The following is a 20,835-nucleotide window of genomic DNA, read 5'->3' as shown; positions in this document are numbered from 1 at the left end:
TCATGTGCTGTGTCTTTATATTTCATATAAAGCAAGGCCCAAAGATGAATTACTACCATTTCAAAAAAATGCCTAATCATTTCACAGCAGAAAACCAATAATATCATATTTAATGTAATTTTTCCTCAACTCAGTCCTCTACAAACACCACTTTTTCATATATTTGTCTGGTAAAAATATCAGTTGTAGCTTAAGTTTTTAAATAACAAGATACTAGAGTTTGGGGGTTTTGAAAAGTAATCATTTCAAAGGAGAAGCAATGTAAGATACAGTGTAAGTTTTTTCTGGTAAATATAGAAATCAAATATTTCTTGTTTATTTTATGTGGTTTAACATGAATCATTTATAGATATCTATCTCTTGTAACTCTATAATATTTTAATCTGCAAAGATTCTTTTGGATTTTCTTACAATCTTGTCTTAGAATTTTTATAGAGAACTATGATAAAGGAAAGAAAATAGTCATAATTTCAAATATACTAAAAACACGAATCCAAATGGGGAATACAGAAATGAAAAAGTCCATGTTTTTCTTTCCCTATAAAAATATTCCTATTTCTTACTTGTTTGATAATTCTGAACTAAAATCTATGTTGAATTATAAGGGTTAAAGAGTTCTACATAGCTAATTTTAACCATATTTTATACACTCCAAATTAAGGCATGTGGCTCAAACCATGACTGACAATAGAGAAGAACTTTTGAAACCAGTAGCTACCGGGAATGAAATGGCACACATATATCTACTTTTTTGACAGAAATCTTTTAAGCTGTAATTTGGCCTCCTCAATAGTCTTAAACCTGTCAAAGAAAGGGTCATATGGAATTCATTAGCTTCTCTGAGTTTGACTCTTTTAGATATTTCATGTAAGTTGAATAATGCAACATTTGTCATTCTGTGTCTGTCTTTTTTCACTTAACATGGATAAACTTCCAGAACATTATGCTGTCACATAAGTGATGATTTCCTTCTTTTTTGAAGCTGAGTAACATTCTCTTGTATGTATATACCATATTTTCTTTATCCATTCACCCATCCATCGACATCCACTCTACATATCTTGACTATTTTGAAAAATGTTTCATGAACATGGGAACACAAATATTTCTTTGAGATCCTGATTTCAATTCTTTTGGATAAATACACAGAAGTGGAATTGTTGGATTATATAGTTTATGGGGTGTTTTTCTTTGAGAAAACTTTTTACTGTTTTCTATAGCAGTTGCACCATTTTGCATTCCCACCAACAATGTATATAAGGGTTCCAATATTCCACATCCTTGATAACACTTGTTATCTTTTGTTGGTTACTTTTTAAAAAATAATAGTCATCCTAACAGGTATAGGTGATACCTCACTGTGGTTTTGATTTGCATTTCCCTGATGGTTAGTGATGTTGAGTAGATGTTGTTATATCTTTTGGCCATTTACATGTATTCTTTGGAAAAGTGTCTATTCTCAAGTCCTATGCTCAATTTTAATCAGGTTATTTCTTTTTATCTATTGATTTGTAGAAGTCACTTATATATTTTAGACATTAACTCTCTATCAAAAATATGGTTGGCAAATATTTTCTCATACTCCATAGGTTGCCTTTGCACTCTTTTAATTGTTTCCTTTTCCATGCAGGAGATTTTTAGTTTGGTACAGTCCCACTTGTTCATTTTTTTTTTTTTTTTTTTTTTTTTGTGGTACGTGGGCCTCTCACTGTTGTGGCCTCTCCTGTTGCGGAGCACAGGCTCCGGACGCGCAGGCTCAGTGGCCATGGCTCACGGGCCCAGCCACTCCGTGGCATGTGGGATCTTCCCAGGCCGGGGCACGGACCCATGTCCCCTGCATCAGCAGGTGGACTCTCAACCACTGCGCCACCAGGGAAGCACCCATTTTTGTTTTTGTTACCCATGCTTTTGGTGTCATATCCAATAAATCATAGCCAAGACTAATTTTATGAAGATTTTCTTCTATGTTTTCTTCTGGTAGTTTACAGTTTGAGGTATTACGTTTAAGTCTTCAATACATTTTGAGTTGATTTTTGTATATAGCCTAAGTGTTGAATCTCCTTCTTTTGCAGGTGGATATCCAGTTTTCCCAACACCATTTGTTAAAGAGACTATCCAGTTACCATTGTGTATGGTAGGTTTTGTGAGTTTATTTCTGGGTTCCCTATTGTGTTCCATTTATCTCTATGTCTGTTTTTATACCATTACCATACTGTTTTAATTACTATAACTTTATAGGATATTTTGATGCCAGGAAGTGTTAGGCCTCCAGCTTTTGTTCTTCTTTTTCAGAATTGTTTTGTCTATTGTGCTCATTTATGATTTTACATAAATTTTATAATTTTTTTCTATTTCTGAAAAAATACCATTAAGATGTTGAGGGGGTTTACATTGAATTTGCACAATGGCTTGGGTGGTATGGACATTTTAACACTATTAGGTTTTCCAATTCATGAACACAGAATTCTTTTCATTTCTTTGAGTCTTAATTTCTTTCATCAGTGTGTTATTTTTTTTCAGTGTACAAGTTTTTCACCTCCTCAATAAGTTTATTTCCAAACATTTTATGGTTACTGATGATATTGAAAATGGGATTCTTTTCTTAATTTCCTTTTCAGGTGGTCAATTGTTACTGCTAGAAAAATTGATTTTTGTAAGTTGATTTTGAATCCTACAACTTTAATTAGTTTGTTAGTTCTAAATTTTTCTTCTAAATATTTTTAGGAGTTTTTACATATAAGATTGTGTCATCTTCAAACAGATAATTTTACTTCTTCCTTTCTGATTTGGATGCCATTCATTATGTTTTCTTGCCTAATTTCTCTGACTAGAATTTCCAGTACTATATTGAATAAAAGTGTCAAGAATGGACAGCCTTGCCTAGTTCCTGATCTTTTAGTTTTTAGTCATTGAGAATGATGCTAGCTGTGGGCTTGTTATATATGGCTTTCGATTCCTAGTTTGTTGAAGTTTTATCATGAAAGGCTGTTGTGTTTTATCAAATGCTTTTTCTGTAACTATTGAGATGACCATGTGATTTTTATCCTTTATTTTTTTAATGTGGTATCGCAAAGTAATTGAATTTTCATATGCTGGACCATCCTTGAATCCCAGTGATAAATCCCAACTTGGTCATGGTGTGTGCTCTTTTTTATGTGCTATTTAATTTAGTTTGCTGATATTTGGTTGAGAATTTTACATTTATATTTATCAGGGATATGAGCCTGTAGTTTATTTTTTTATTTGTAGTATCTCTGTCTCTTTGTTTTTCGGGGAGGTTAATCCACTTTTATATAAAGTAATTATTGATAAAAAATTTACTATTGCCATATTGTTAATTATCTTCTGTCTTCTACTTTTTTTTTCTCTCTCTCTCTCTTTTTGTATTTCATTGATTTTTTTAATTGATCTGCTTCAATTCTTTGCTCTTATTCTTTTGTGTATTTTCTTTTATACATTTATTTATTTATTTGGCTGTGCCAGGTCTTAATTGTGGTACGCAGGATCTTTGTTGTTGTGTGAGGGACCTTCTTTGTGGTATGTGGGATCTTTTCAGTTGCGGCATACAGGATCTTTAGTTGTGGCACACGAACACTTAGGTGTGGCATGTAGGATCTAGTTCCCTGACCAGGGATCAAACCTGGGCCCCCTGCATTGGGAGTGCAGAGTCTTAGCCACTGGAACACCAGGGAAGTCCCCTGTGTATTTTCTATATGTATTTTCTGTTATCATAGGTCTTGCTTAAACATAGCTATCACAGTGTGTTTTAAGCTGTAACAACTTAACATCAATAGCATACAAAAAGTATGCTAAGTAAGTAACCATGCTGTTACTTATCCCCCCTTCATGTTTTTGATGTCATAATTTATATCTTTTTATATGGTATATCTATTAACATACTTTTATAATTAGTTATTTTAATTTTTTGCCTTTTACCTTTTATATTAGAATTGAGTGATTTACCCTCCACCATTACAGTGTTTACAGTACAGTTATCCCTTAATATCTACAGATGATTGGTTCTAAGACCCGCTGCAAATATCAAAATCTGTGTATGCTCAAGTCCTATAGTTGACCCTCCATATCTGCAGTTCCACAACCACAGATTCAACTGACAATGGATTATGTAATACTATATGTATTTAATGAAAAAAAAATCCATGTATCAGTGGACCTCTGTGGTTCAAATACATGTTGCTCAAGGATCAACTGTATTTTGTATTTATCTATGTATTTACCTTTATGAGTAAATTTTATACTTTCATATGTTTCTATATTGTTGTTTTGCTTCTTTTTGTTTCAATTTGAAAACTTCCTTTAGCACTTCTTATAAATCAAGTCTAGTGGCAATGAACTCCCTCAGCTTTTGTTTGTCTAAGAAAGTCTTTATCTCTTCTTCATTTTTGAAGAACAGTTTTGCCCAGTATAGTATTCTTGGTTGGCAGGTTTTATTCTTCCTTTCAGCACTTTAAATTCATCAGCCTGCAAGGTTTCTGCTGAGAAATTGCTGATAGTCTTAATAGGAGTTCCCTTGTACATGACAAGTCACTTTTCCCTCACTGCTTTTAAAACTATTGTTGCCTTTGACTTTTGACAACTTAATTATAGTATGTTTTGGATTTATTTGGATTCATTTTATTTGAAATCTATTTGATTTTCTGGATGTAAAATGTCCATTTTCCTCTTTAGATTTAGGAAGGTTTGGACATTATTATTTTGAATAATATTTCTGCCCCTTTCTCTTTCTTCTCCTTTTGGGACTCCATTGTGCATATATTGTCCACTTGATGGTGCCTCATAAGTCCCTTAAGCTTTCTTCAGTCTTTAATTCTCTTTTCTTTTTGTTCCTCTGACTGAATAATTTCCATTAATTGGTATTCAAGTTCCCTGATCCTTGCTTCTGCTTCATCTGGTCTGTTGTTGAACCTTTCTAGTGAATGTTAATTTCAGTGTTGTATTCTTTAGTTTCAGAATTTCTGTTCAGTACTTCTAAATATTTTCTTTTTCTTGAAACTCTCACTTTGTTCATTCATTGTTCTCCTGACTTCATTGCACATTTTTATGGCTGTTATTTTTCTGTCAGGTAAATCATTTATTTATGTTTCATTAGTGTTTGTTTCTAGAGATATATCTTATTTCTCTGCTTGGTACATATTTTCCTGTGTCTTCATTTTTCTTGACTCTTTGTGTGGCTTTTCTCCTAGTCTTCACAAATGGGCCTTGTATAGAAGGCCCTCTCCAATCAACCTACTTAGAGATTCTGGGGCTTCTTAAAACTTTGTGCCCGTCCACACAACTGCTTTTATTCTTAGTAGCCACCAGGAGTCTAGAGTGTTCCAGGTCCCATCAGTACTTGTAGTCAGGGAGGATAGAAGTCAGTTCCTTTGGGCAGCCCCTGGAGATGTTGGAATATTGGATTTATGGTCCAATTCTTTCCCTTCCCACAGAGAACAGGTGATCTGAGGTTTTTCACTTACTGACTCTGCTTTGAGTAGGAGAACAGGCTATGGTGATGGCTTGCATGCTAGATCAAATTGCCATCTTTGTTCTCAGTCATCCTCAGGCATTGAGAGTATAGCACAATAAAACATAAGTAAAGAGGAAATATAGAAGCAACTCCCTTGGACAGCCTGGAAGCTCAAATTTTTCCATCCCCAGGGAGAAGCTGGAAGCTAGAGATTTTCTCCCTATTGTATGACACTGTGCTCTGGTGGCAGAAAGAGAAAGGGTGTTTTCCTACTAGCTTTGATGTGGCTGGTTTCACGTTTGTCCAGGATGCAGGGGTCTCTCAACCAGTTTCTAAATTTCTCACAAAGGAAATTTGTCCATGTATTGTTAAATTGGTGTGTCCATGGAGAGAAAGAGAGTCTAGGAATTACTAGTTGAGGAGAGTAACATCTGCAATATGGCCAAACTGTGACTTTTGAGCAGACATGTTCAACTATCAAAAGTACTAATAAATTGTGCAGATTTGGGTTCAGTTACTATATTTGTGTAATCTCCCACAAATAAGACTTTAATGGCAAATGATCATACTGCTATCTCTTTGCTTATATATGAGCAAAAAAAGGTGGTAATAGAACTGCAATGTGAATAGTGCATAGAGATAGTGTTTTCCTTGTGGGCTTGGGAAGGTTAAATGCATGAATTTTAGACTGATTGATTTTGGAAGCTCAGGAATCTTGCCATGTTTTCTTCAGACTTACATTAGAAGTAATTAGCTAAATAAAATATTGCAAATGGTAAGCATCAATAAATAATAATTATTAATAAGTTTAGTATTGGTTAAAAAATTTCAAATACTTTTCCTCAGTAAAAATTTTGAGCTCTAGGAAGATCCGATTTCTCTTTACATCCATTATTCTCAGACCTAGAAGACCCTTATACCTGGTGGGTAATCAGTAGTTTGTTAAATAAATGAATGGTCAGAGGTGCATATAAAATCAACCGTCAATGTCCTCTATGTGTATAATTTGAATAACCAAAAAATAACCATTGTGACCTTTCAATCCTTACATGAGCACTCCTTACACTTTCAATTTTAACCAAATATATATTAACCTCCAAACATTTTGACAATAGTTTGTGAGTAAAATACAAAATTACATAATCAAGTGACATCTGAATCTGAGGTTATAAAATTTTTATTTTAAGTTCTTTGGAATAAAAATTGAAAAAGAAATCAAACATGATGAATAACAAAAAAGTCATTTCACCATTTTTAATAAAAACAGAGTCTGTATTTATCCTATTGAAGAAAAACTGAATTGGATTTGAAAATGAAATTAAATGAGGAAAGCAGTTTATCATTAAATTAAATTTAAATTGAACATAATAATATATTTTGCAATATGTGTATCGAGAATTCTGTAATGAAATCCTGTTATGCACATACTACTGAAGAAACGGAATGCTGAAAAACTCCTGCCTGCTAAAAAGCACCATGTAGAACTACATCCAGTAAATATACCTATCAGTGTTCTTTATAGGATAAGCAGTCCATATTGTTCTGAGGGAAAAATATAAATTATTGTCTGTTTAAAATAACACAAAAGACCTCCACTGCTATATAATACTCTCTTGATATATTTTCAGTTCCTTTAAATATTAAGGTAATAACATGAAAACATTTCTAAACTTTTAACATCATACAAGAAAACAGAATATAGTTTTTAGTAGATTAATGGAGTATATTATAGTGGCTTTTTGACAGTATATTCTAAGTTGAAAAGAAAACATGTGTGTGCAGCTATGTTTTTAAATGAGTGGGAACACTTACCATCTGGTAAAATTAAAATTCAGTTTATATGATATACTTTGGTTATGTGTAAATGATAAGCCAGCTGTTAGAAATAGGATCTGAAGAAAGCTAATCAATATGATATAACCAGATTGGTTAAAGCACTGATTTTAATAAAAGCAATCTTTCCCTGAAGTCATTTAATTAGATATGAGAATAAATGATTATTTCATATATTTTTAATTAAAGGGTACAATTTCCCAATGAAAACTTTGAGAAAATTATAAATAATAAACATACAAAAATAAAAGGTATTACTTTGGGATATCATCTCTCCCTTTGATAGAATCACTTGCATTACACCAGTGCTCTTACTGAGAACTAGAATAGTTGGTTGAAATACAGAAGAGTTCTGCTTCAGGGCACCAAAATCATGCCAAATTAGGCAGAACTTCATGGGCAGACATCATGGAGAGAAGGGAAGACACCATGGAGAGAAGGGAACTTGTGAAAGGAGAGCCAATATTTTGAACTGTCACTTTCCTCTCTATGACATTTCATAGGACAAGTATCTACTGATTATTGGAACTGGGCAAGAGGACCACTCTAAGGAAGACAGAAAGCAACAGAGCTTTTAACAATCTCATGAGGCTAGAGAAACAAAAATTGAAGTTGGTGACTGACCGTGCTGCAAGGGCTTGAGAATCCATGATCCCAGAGAGAAGGGAGATATTGAGAAGTGAGCATGAAACTCAATTACCTTCAAAGCATTTGCTGAATTCATAGCAGCATAAGATATCAGTATAAGAAGCCAAGTTAAAAGGGGCTGAAAAGCAGAATATAATTTTCTACAGTATTCTGTTACTGTGGAGACAAAAATTTGAGTGTAGGGAATCAAAGTTGGAGAGGCCCTATGATACACTCCAGGCTGTAGGGTTTTTTTCCCTGGAAGGATGGGAGCAAACCAAAGACAGATGGAGCCCTAAAAAGATGGAAAACAACCATCAGGTAACTCATTATTGATTAGATTAAGATGGTCTGCTTCTACTTTTATAGCCTACCTAAGGATTAATGAACTTACTCTGGAAGAAGGTAATAGTATTCAGAGGCCTTACAATTTTCTATACACAATTTCTAGTATTCAATTAAAAATATACACAAAAATCTATATTACAAAACACGCCCAAGCTCTGTAGCATATGACAAAAATAGCTTATCTTTTTTCATCCATCTGAGGCTTGATTGGGGCAAAGGTGCTTTAGTATGATGTTTGGATAGAACTACTCTACATCATGTGTGTTTATTCTGGAGTCCATGATAAAGAAGTTTTATCTACCCAAAGGGAGTTTTTCTTATGGGAGAGGTAGAAAGTTACCAGGGGATTAGGCAGAGACCCAGAATGCCTACTAAAGTCTAGGCTGAAATACTGTAAACCGTCACATCCACTGAGAATATATTAGCTAAAGAGAGTCATAGAGTAAGCCTACTCTCAGTGGGTGGGGAAATGTACTCCATATGGAGTGGGAGGAACTGTGAAGTCAAGTGACTAAGGGCACGGATTCAGGGAAGCAAAGAATTGTCAAAGCAATGCCATATACCACAATCCAACATTTTAGTGATTTTTCCCATACCTACCATAATCAAAATTTGCTCAAACCCATCCTCAAATCCTCAAATGCCTCATCTAATCATTGTTATCATGCATCAAGCCCAGAATGTTGTGGCTTATATCCAGTCTGGATGAGGTTTCTCAATCTGTAGAGCTAGTAACTAAAAAGGCGAGTTTTTTGTTTGTTTATTTGTCTTTTTGCTGTAAGTGGGTCTCTCACTGTTGTGGCCTCTCCCATTGCGGAGCACAGGCTCTGGACGTGCAGGCTCAACAGCCATGGCTCACGGGCCTAGCCGTTCCACTCTGCGGCATGTGGGATCCTCTCCCGGACCGGGGCACGAACCCGTGTCCCCTGCATCGGCAGGTGGACTCTCAACCACTGCGCCACCAGGGAAACCCCAAAAGGCAAGTTTTTTTATGACTTAAACACTCCAGAAAATAGATTCTGAAATAAGGATAGGGTAACTGTAACAAACACTCTGATTTGAAAGAGAGAAGGAAGAGAAGCAGGTAGTAGTCATTGAACCCTAGCAATTCTTAAGCCTTGCTGGGAAAATATTTTCTTGTCCCATAACCTGGAGTTAAAGAATAGATCTTTTGCTCCCTGTGAGTTTCTCTGCAGTTCACTATTTTCCCAGAGCTTTTCTCTCCATCCACTATTTCTTTTCCACCATCCTAGTCTACTTCTGAAGATATTGTGGGAGAAAATGCCTTACGTGGTAGGTTGCTGTATGTCAGTCTGCTGCCTGCCTGTAAAGAGGTGGGGCCCCAAAGGTCTCTTTATATGTCATATTCTTTTCTTAGGTAGTACCATTATAAAAAAAATTCCTGAGATTCAAGTTAACTCCATGTCCAGTTCTTGGCAAGCTGCCTTTCTCTCTAGATTTATTTGTGGATATTCTATTCGGGGCATATAATGATTATTTGTGACCATGCCTTTGTCTTTTTAGAAGCTGTTTATTTAGCTAAAATATTCTAAACACCATTTACATTTTCACAAAGGTACTAATAAAGAGATTTATAGCCACACACTTAATTTAGTACTCACTTTTTTACCCTGAAAACATCTTTCCATGATGGAGTCCTAGATCCCCCTTCCCTTTCCTGAATCTGTCAGTGCATTGATTTGGTGATAAACAGAGTAACCTTCCAATGCATCTTCTGGGCACAGTTTACTCTTTCTAAATTTCATTTGCAAATTGGATAGTTTATTTTTCCTTACCTCATCCATTTCTTATAGTTCTTTATGAAATGAAGCTAGCAACAACCAACTTATACATTCAACACTCTGCCTCAAAATCTTCTTACCCCATATGACAAGTTAACTAGGTATACTTCCTGCCTTCCAATTTATCACATGTGACAGCTACACCAAATATTTGACAGTACATAATAGACATCATTATATATACCAAACATCTATATAACAATTTCTTTATAGCATACACTTTTCCAAATTCTAAGAATAGTTTCTTTATGGTTGCCTCCTATCCTAAAGTCACAGCCACATATTTTAGTGTTATTTTTTCCTTCCAGCTACATCTTATTCCTAGGTACTAATTTCTATCTTAGTCAACTATTGCTACAATAATACTGCTTAACTAATAACCTTAAGATTTCAGTGGCTTAAAACAACAGTTATTTCCCTCATTCATATGTTCATCAACTCTGATTCAGATGATCCTGGCTAGAGTGGGCTCTGATTGGTTTTAAGCTGGAGATTGGATTTATATCACCTTCACGTGCCCTTCATTTTTTAGAATGAGGGCTTTTTCTTTCCATAATGGAATTCAGAAATTCCCAGAGGAGGGCTTCCCTGGTGGCGCAGTGGTTGAGAGTCTGCCTGCCAATGCAGGGGACACAGTTCGTGCCCTGGTCCGGGAGGATCCCACATGCCATGGAGCGGCTGGGCCCGTGAGCCATGGTCACTGAGCCTGTGCATCCAGAGCCTGTGCTCCACAATGGGAAAGGCCACAACAGTGAGAGGCCCGTGTACCACAAAAAAAAAAAAAAAAAAAAAGAAAAAAGAAATTCTCAGAGGAACAAGTGGATGTGTGATGTTTCAAGGTCTAGGTTGAGAATCCACAGAGTCACTTCTGCTGACATTCTACTGGCCAAAGTAAAGCACATGGTCAAGCTCTAAATCAATGGAGTGAGGACACATAATTAACTTCTAGTAGAAGGAAGTTCAAAAGCACATGACAAAGTGCCTCATTGTTGGAACAATAAAGCAATCTCATAAATAAATAAATATATACAACCCTACCTATACCTTGCCACAACAAAAAGCAAAATAAAAAGGGCTAAATGGACAGAGCATTAAACACAAACAGACCAACATATTAGAATTTGTCAGATAGTATAACAAAGAAAAAATGATGAAGTAAGTATGTTTATCATAAAACAAAAACCTAGGGGGCTTCCCTGGTGGCGCAGTGGTTCAGAGTCCGCCTGCCAATGCAGGGGACACGGGTTCGTGCCCCGGTCCGGGAAGATCCCACATGCCACGGAGCAGCTGGGCCCGTGAGCCATGGCCACTGAGCCTGCGTGTCAGGAGCCTGTGCTCCGCAACGGGAGAGGCCACAACAGTGAGAGACCCGCGTACCACAAAAAAAAAAAAAAAAAGAATGGACACATTGTTGACAATAAAATGGTAGACATAATTCAAATTTAGTTATACTTATGATAAATATAACAATTACTTTAAAGGCAATATTTACCAGAATTGATAAAATATAAATGTCATCATCACATATAACTCCTGCAGGATTAAGGTTCTGTATTACTGCTTTTGCCTATAGCCTAAGTCCCTGACATGAGCAAAAATAAATCCTTTCTGGCACTCAACGAAAATAGCTAAGTATGAGTAGATAAGAGCACATTAATAAAACCTAATGGCAAAAAAAAAAAAGAAAAACCAATAGAAATAGATGTGATAGATAATGGTATTGTCAGTTGTGTACTTTAAAATAATATATGTTCACAGATTAAAGATATTGAGGATTTTGTCACAGAACTAGAAACTGCATTCTAGGAATAAACAATAATTGGTAATTTTTATAATGTAACCAGGCATAGCTAGAAAGAAACTTAGTGAACTAGAATGTATTTGGAAGAATGTATTCACGAAGAAACAGATGGGACATGGTCAAAACAACATTTAAGGTTAATTGGAATCTAATAGGGTAGAGAGAGAAAATGAAGGGGAAAAAATAATTCACTGAAACTAAAAACTAAATAGACTTATTATTTAAAACTTAGTTATAACAGTATTATTTGTTAATATTCAAGTACTTGGGAACATGCCAAATATCCATTAAGGATAAAATACTTATATAAATTGTGTAATAAGCATTCTATAGAGTATTATGTGGTAATAATAACTAACTACAGCTATATGCAACAACATGGATGGTGTTGCAGAACTATACTATTAAAAGAAAACAAACAAAATACTATATATCTTATGATCCATGAAATGATATTTAAAAAGCAGGCAAAACCCTGCTATGATGATGAAATTTAAGGTCAGGATGGTCATTACTTTGGGAATAAGAAAATGTGCAGTGTTAGGGAAGGTTGTGACAAGGGCTTTTTTCTTTCTTTCTTTCTTTCTTTTTTTTTTTTTTTTTTGGTGCCAACAATGTTCCAGTTCTTTATATGGGTAGTGATTGCACAGCTATTCTTACTTTCAAAAATATTTTTAAATATTCTGATAATACTAAGGTTTTAATGCATAGAAATATGAAATTCATGAGTATTTATTGTAAGCACTTGAACACTTAAAAGTACTTGACACATGAAGTGAAGAGGTACTCAAAAAACATTGGTTGCATTAGTGAAGGTAAACTATTGGCTACCAAAGAGACTTTAAATGTTGACAACACACTTAAAACTATAGTATAGAACCTCACACAGAGAGCTCATTTTTAAAAATTATATAAGAATAATACTCTGTTTCCAAAGAAAAGAGAGTCATTCAGGTCCCTTACATTAAAAAGTTTACTGTTAAGTGCTAAGTGAATCTCTTTCTTTAGAAGAAAAAAAGAATTCATTTGTCTCCTCCCTTTTCATCCTTATTGTAAATCAATAAATTTGCATGTTTGCTTTATAGACTCTAGTGTGCTTAAACAGACTAAGTGAATTGAAACTGGAACTGGAAGTTGGCTAGGATTCCATTCTCATCTGGGGATTAGCTACTCTCTTTGTATAGTGCCTGGCACTTTGGGAATGCTCAAAAACTCTTAGTGGTTATTTTTGGTACTATTGGTATTCATATGCCTTAGTTACATATTGTATATTGTCATTCCCACTGAGCCTCTTTTTCCTTGGAATATCTAATCCATTAATTTTAAGCACAAAACTTCTTCAGCCTTTCTGCCTTTTCCATTTTAAATATAGGAGGTGGAAAATTTGACTGTCTTACTGAAGGAGCATCACCTCTAGCATCCCTAGTACACATAGTCTTCTGTAATTTGTTGCTTCCTGGAATGCTAACCATCCTGTCTGTTGATGGCCGCCCTAACTCTTCTGCAAACTGAAACAGATTTATGCTTCGCTGACAGGTGACTGCAAATAGGAGATTTGCAGTTAGAGAGGGAATTTAGCTTTTGATTGGAAGTGTAGCTAATATTTCTAAGACAATTCTCAAGTGAACCAGATACTTTCAGAAATTGAAAGGTCTTTCTCTCCCTATGATTAAACTCCACAGGAGCCCAAATATCAGCATGTCATTTTTTTCTTTTTTTTCTGACAAATGTATATATTAGAATTGCTATATGCCAGGCACTGTGTTAGGTGTTAAGGAGGTAAGAATCAAAGAATAATCTCTAATCACATAGCGCTTATTTTCAAGTAAAGAGGACAGATATTAATTTTAAATGCACACACACAATTACCTCTATAATAAATGTAGGGCATTACAAAGTGTTAAAATCAGATTTAAGTAACTGGGGAAACCAAAGAAGGTATTCAGGAGGCAGTGAAGAAGCTAAGAAAACCTAGTTAGCTAGGAGAGAGGGGCGTGGGTGGAATTATTTTAGGTAAAAGGAAAATAACATGTGCATAGGTCTTGTGGCAGAAGAGAGTTAGAGGAACTGAAAAAGGCCATGGTTGCTGATGTGTAGAGAGCAAAGGGAAGCATGTTATGAATTTTGATTTGTGTACTAACAAAACTAAGCTTTTGAAGTCTTTGCAGTGTTTTAACTGTGAGAGGTGTGGTGAGGTAAATTTGAGAAAAAGTATCTGGCAACAGTTCAGTTTCTTGGAGAGTGTGGAGCTAGAAAAAAGGAAATTAGGGAAATATTTCAAATTTTAATGATATCAAATTAAGTTTGGTATACACAGTTCCACAGCAGGAGGTCCTATCATCGAGATAATGGTCAGATGGGCTCATATATGGAAGTTGTTATTTATTCTGAGTGTGCTTGGAAGTTACTGCTGAGTGTCAAGCCCAGGGGAGGTTTGATCACATTTGTATTTCCATATGATAATTACAGCTATAGTATGGAGTTCCAGAAACTTGGATGATTGCCTTTCCTACTTTTACTTTTGAAAGATCCTGTACTCCACTTATGATTGAATGAAATATTCACCAGATTTATTATTGTATTCAGACTTATCTCATGGACCTGGAAAATATTCTATTTCTCTAAAAGTACTTTGCACATCACTAATATAGTCTATTTAAATATCAAAGAGAATCCTATATCTTGCTAATTAATTCATTATTTTTTTCGTTTACTAACAGAAATTTATTCTGTGCTTAGTTTACACCAAGTACTGCTTTAGGTACTATGGATATAACAATGAACAACACTGTGCCACCTGAGCTTACATGACATTTATATTAAGAATGGTAAATAGATGTCAAGCAGCTACATAGGGATTTATCTAAATACATGCCATGAGAAAAAAACTGGATGTGAATCCAGCAAATAACAGGAAATAGTAAAACCAAGACTTGCTGTGCTCTGAGAGGGATGGGAAAGGGAAGGCTTCTCTCAGAAAGTTGCATTTATGACCATACCTGAACAACTGGATTTATCCAGGGTAAGAAAGTTCCAAACAGAAAGAATAAACATGTATAAAGAGCCTAAGGCAGGGAAAAGATGGAATAGTCATAAAGCAAACAAACAAATATGATTACTTGTGGCCGAATCTGAAGCAGGAAAAGAAAGTTGAGGCTGATGATGTGAGCAGAGGACCATGTGCCTTATAGGCAATGTGAGGGATTTAGGTGACATAATTAACAATGGAAAGGCAGTGAGGTATTATAGAATTTTCCTAAATTTCAGTTTTAGAGATCTTTGGTTCAGTTTCAATCTTTGTCATTAATTGCTTGTGTAACCTTGAAATATTTATTAAACCTTCTAAGCCTCAGTTTCATCATCTGTGAAATCTAAATAATTATAGAATTGTTTGTATAGAATTATTAGGATTAGTTAGAAAATACATTTAAGTATTTAACTCTAAAAATTTTAACATATATTAAAGTCATAGCTAAATTTTATTGAAAAGTTTTATAAAGGGGTAGTATATAGATATGTTTGAAATTTTTATTGTAATATCCGATGTTTTACTCAGAATGCTAACAACTGACTATTTTTTAGCTCTAATCGATAAACATATCCATTATGTGCATATGTTTACAAATCCACGTTTGTAAAATTCATACAAAATCAAGTTTGGAGTATAAATTCTTTTTTTACTTGGGATTGTGGATGGCATTGGATTAAATTAGAAAAAAAATACAAAATTATATTAATGCACATAAAAAGGGCAAGAGCAGAATACTACTGGGGCAGTTACTATGGTAAATATTTCCCCAGTATGTTTTGTTTGGTTCTAAATTTTAAAACAATTTTTCTATATTAGAAATAAGTTGTAAACTATTTTGTCTATGTGACAAATCATTCCTGAAAAGTTAACCAGTTTCTTTCATTCTCTTAAAAGTTTTTCTGACCTTTACTTAAATAGCTCTTTGGTAAACCAACCTATTTGTTTTTCCCAAATAATTGAACCTTTGTCATGTCTCTACTAGGACAGGTATCATGCCAGATGTACTTGTGAATTGTGTTCTCATTTATCACTTTCTTATAATTGGAGAAATGAATAAATTTTTGTTTTCTGTGACCAAATTGATGAAAAGCCTATAAAAAGAATTGACAAGGAATAGGGGTATTCAGTGGTCTGGAGGCTATCTTGCTGTGTTTAGATAGGTCCTGTGTTTTATTCCACCCTGCATCCAAATAGAACTGTTGCCTGGACAAAATGCTGGAGGAATTCATTAGTTTTACTTTTTAAAACATGGATGCACTAAGGGCTGTATGCACCTTTGATAGACAGAAATGTGTATGTGATATATCAGGATTATCACCAGCATTTCAAAATGCTCACATGGAATAAATGCTGTATGTTTGTATATGTGTGTGAGTATGAGGAGGGGGTTGTGGTAGAGGTTGCAGAAATGGAAGGGAGATCCAGAAAAAAATTCATATGACATATTGTACTCATTATCACATCAGGTCTAATACTATGAACACTGTATTTTTAAAATCTTTTACTATAAAATTCAATATACATTTATGACTCAATATCTTATATATATTTATGTATTGTGTATATACAAATGCATATTCATATATATAATATTGATGAGCCTATAGTTGTATACAGATATATTTGTATGAATTTGCTTGTACCTTTGGTTGTTTTTCCCAGTTGTTTTAGAGATTGAGAATTTGACTAACCTGTGTTAACCACATGTCCTAATGCCCTGCCTATGGGTCAGAGGTATACTTTCGGTCTGTCTCCTTGTGCTTTCTCAATTCAGCCAAATGATAAGGGGGAGATGCAATTCTTTCAAGGAAAGCTAATTAGGTATTTTTATGACCAGTTAGATTAATGAACATACGCATTGCATACTATTATAAATATTAAAGTTCTCTCAATGAAAGAGTCTCAGATTTTCACTTAAATGATAAATTTTATCCTTATATTATTTCCTAATGAGATTTATCCTTATGTCTGTGATTAGTTTGTAGTCTAGAATTTGGAGAGGATATATTGTTCCTGGATGTAGGAATACTGGGAATGTAAAAGTAAATGCTGATATCATGAAAATATTGGATGAGAAACACATGTTATAAAATACCATATAAAATTTTCAATAATATCACATAAATGTTTAAGGTCATTCATGGAAGGTACTTGATAATCACCTCAATAAATGGCAATGTTAATCACAACTATAACAATAAAATACCTGATGTTTAAAGTGATAACGTTTAGCTACACCTTCTACTAGGTATTTGAGGGATAGATTACTGTTTGGAATCTCTAAAGCTTACTCTAGTTTACACTCAAAGATTCTAGGATTAAAAAAACAACCAGGTTACTTGAAGGGACATTTTTTAAAAAACAGAACTAAGTAGAAGTCAAAACTTGAAACCACTGTGAACTTGAGGCTTAGACTAAAGGATCCTACTAACCTAGTTTCCATTTTATAGGACCTGAATGTATCAACAGTTTATATCTTCATCTTTCTGCATATAAATAATGATTCATTTCTGTTTTTCCCCACCTAATGTGACATAGCATGAAAAAATTGGGAAGTGGTATTCTTGGTTATTGATGATAGCCTTTCATTGATACCTCCAATCATTATGTGGTTTCTTAAGATGTTAGTTTCCTGTCATCCAATGCATCTAATATTAGATGCAATAAAATAAACTGAGGGCAATCTATAGAACAGAGAATATTTTTTGAATCAGAAAGATAATCTTGTGAACCAATAAACAAATCAGCCAGTTTATAAGGCCAAAATATAGGGAACATAAATGTTAAAGCTAGGCTGGTATAACAAAATGAATCAAGGAGGCTATTAGAAGGGCATGTTGAGTAAGAAGTAATAGTCACTTATCTAGAATGAAAGACCAGTCCAGAGTAAGGTCTTTGAACTCTAAACTCTTGTATTAATGTTCATTATTTTTGCAATTATCTAAATTCATCAAACTTGGGATGCCATCTTGAAGGGGCAAGTCTCTGCTGGATACCCTTGGTTTCACAAAATCTCATGGTCTTGGTGTACTCATTAGATAGCTCATATTCTCTATTATTACCCATTGCCTAGGAATATTGACTTAATCTTCTGTTGATCTGCAGATTAATTCCTTCTTTTCAGTTGTCCTAATTTCCCATCTTAGCTAGTATTAACTAGGTCTTTCAGATGCTGGAATTTGTGCTTCAAAATCTCTAGGAGATGTTGGAAGCACTGAGCTTACTGAACCGTTTATCCTCAACTTTGGTGTTTAAAGCTCCTCCATGAGGAGAATTGTTTCCATTCTTACAACCAAAAAAGCTAGAAAAACTGAAAATCAGTGACTTTTTTTAGACCCATAAAAGAACTGAGGTCACAGGGAAATCACCACCCAAAACCTGGGAAACAGTCCACGCAGAGAGAGATAGATGAGACCTGTCTACGTAGAACAGAAGACTCTGGAACCGTAAACTAGTTGGGATGTTTAAATAGTCATTTTGATGAATTTCTGGAGGCTAAGTTTGGAGCAGCTTGAGTCAAACACTCCTATGTTCCTAAGTTTTAGGGAACTCCTCATATCCATGAGATTTACCTCCAGAAATCCCATCAGAATCTCACACTGAAAATCCAAGAAATAACCCTTCCTGTCTCTGGCAGGAGAGGACAAGTAATCCTTGTGAAGTACACTAAACTTTCTCCATAAAAAAAGTCCACTCTCTAGTGTTGGAACCTTATCCTAGCTGGGAGAAGGGAATACCCCCAGCTCAACCTCCTTTCCAGGCTTCTTGTCTCATCTCATGGAAAAAACAAAAACAGAAACAAAAAAACAACCAAAATCATAGTCAACCAACGACAGGGCTTCATGGAAACAGATTAAGAACAGTATAGCCAGGGAAGGTAGTAGAGGACTAGGAAAAAAAATAACCACAGCCATGTCACTAAAAAAAAAAAAAAAGTGCAAATTTGATATCCCCAAGATGCAGGCCCTGAGAAGCCATCTGACATTTTTTAAATTATAGAGCGTTCTTTTTTCCTCACACAATACCAACAGGCCTCTAGTATAAAAACAGTGGGTTACAGCTGAAAGAGCCACAAGACTCAGAGTTTTTTGAGGAGGAATAGTTAACACCCAAAGTTAAGGGACAAGAACAAGGACACTAGAAGAATTCAAGCCCCTGGAACCTATAGCTACAACAAGCTTTAAACATAGACCAGCTCCTAGCTAGATTACCATAAATCCTCAAACCAAATATCTGTTAACATCAGCCCTTATTACCTAATACAGCATGCTTGGGTTTCAACCAAAAAATAACAAGGCATGCCAAAGACAAGGAAAAGAAGAGTAGGAATAGATCATCAGAAACAGACGCACAAATTGGAATTATCAGAGAGGAGATCTACCGTAATCATGATTAAAGCGTTTAGAGCTCCAAGTGAAAAAGTAGATCAAATGTAAGAACTGATGGGTAATGTAGGCAGAGTGATAGAAACCCTAACAAAGTATCATAGGAAATGCTACAAATCAAAAACACTGTAACAGAAATAAAGAATGCCTTTGATTGGCTCTTTAGTAGGTGGGTCACAACCAAGGAAAAAATCAACAAATTTGGTAAAAGATAAGCAGAAACTTCTGAAACTGCATGCCAAGAGAAAAAACTACAAAAATCAGAACACAACATCCAAGCACTTTGGTATAATTTCAGAAGGGGCAACATACATGTAATTGGAATACTAGAAGGAGAAGAAAGAACAAAGCAGAAGAAATGTTCTGAACTTTCTAAAGCACTTCCAGGAAATTCTTTAATGAAGGAATCCTTCAAAAGCTTCCTAGAATTTCTTAGGGAAATTGGCAACTTATAGTTCAGTGATTTCCACCACCCCTTCTGATACCTTGTGCCTAAACACAGATCCACTGATATTTTTTCCCTTTTCCCCAGTTTTACTATTTGAAGTTATTCCAACAAAGAGTGACAATGTAGAATACAGTTATGCTCTATGTTTGATGAAGAAAGTAGCACTTTCCAGACTTAAAAATCTGTTTAAAATATCACTTTGCTATTTAGTGATTTTTTTGACACTTAAAATTGTGTAGGAACATGTTATATAGAAAAATGCAATTGAATAAATGGTTTCCAAATATAGCTGACCGTACAAGCTAGTATTAGTTGTAATGGCTGTGCTTCTAACTACAGAATTTAGTATGGCAAAATAAAGCAATATAGACACTGTTTCCTTATAAGTCCTTTATTTTTTATTGAGGTATAGTTGATGTACATTATTATGATTCAAAAAATTTTAAGGTTATACTCTATTTATAGTTATTGTAAAATATTGGTTATATTTCCTGAGTTGTACAATATATCCTTGTAGCTTATTTTATAGATGATAATTTGTACCTCTTAATTCCCTACCCCTATATTGCCCCTCCCCACCCCTCTTTCCCCACTGGTAACCACTAATTTGTTATCTGCATCTGTAAATCTGTTCTTTTTTGTTATATTCATTAGTCTGTTGTAGTTTTTAGATTCCACATCTAAATGATATAATCTAGTATTTGTCTCTCTCTGTCTGACTTATTTTGCTTGGCATAACACCCTCCAAGTCCATCCATGTTATTGCAAATGGCAAAATTTTGTTCTTTTTTATATCTGAGTAATATTCCGTTTTATATATACACCACCCCTTTGTTATTCATTCGTGTTTATTGACATTTAGGTTGCTTCCATATCTTCACAATTGTAAATAATGTTGCTGTGAACATTGGGGTGCATGTATCTTTATGAATTAGTGTTTTGGTTTCTTTCTGATGTACACTCAGGAGTGGAATTGCTGAATCATATGGTAGTTCTATTTTTTTTGGAAATCTTCACTGTTTTCTACAGTGGCTGCACCAATTTATATTCCCACCAACAGTGTACAAGGGTTCCTTTTTCTCCACATCCTCAC

The sequence above is a fragment of the Mesoplodon densirostris genome, chromosome 4 (genome assembly GCF_025265405.1).
Source record: "Mesoplodon densirostris isolate mMesDen1 chromosome 4, mMesDen1 primary haplotype, whole genome shotgun sequence".
In the NCBI taxonomy this organism is placed as follows: domain Eukaryota; kingdom Metazoa; phylum Chordata; class Mammalia; order Artiodactyla; family Ziphiidae; genus Mesoplodon; species Mesoplodon densirostris.
The sequence above is the reverse complement of the archived record's forward strand: the minus strand, read 5'-3'. Positions refer to the sequence as shown.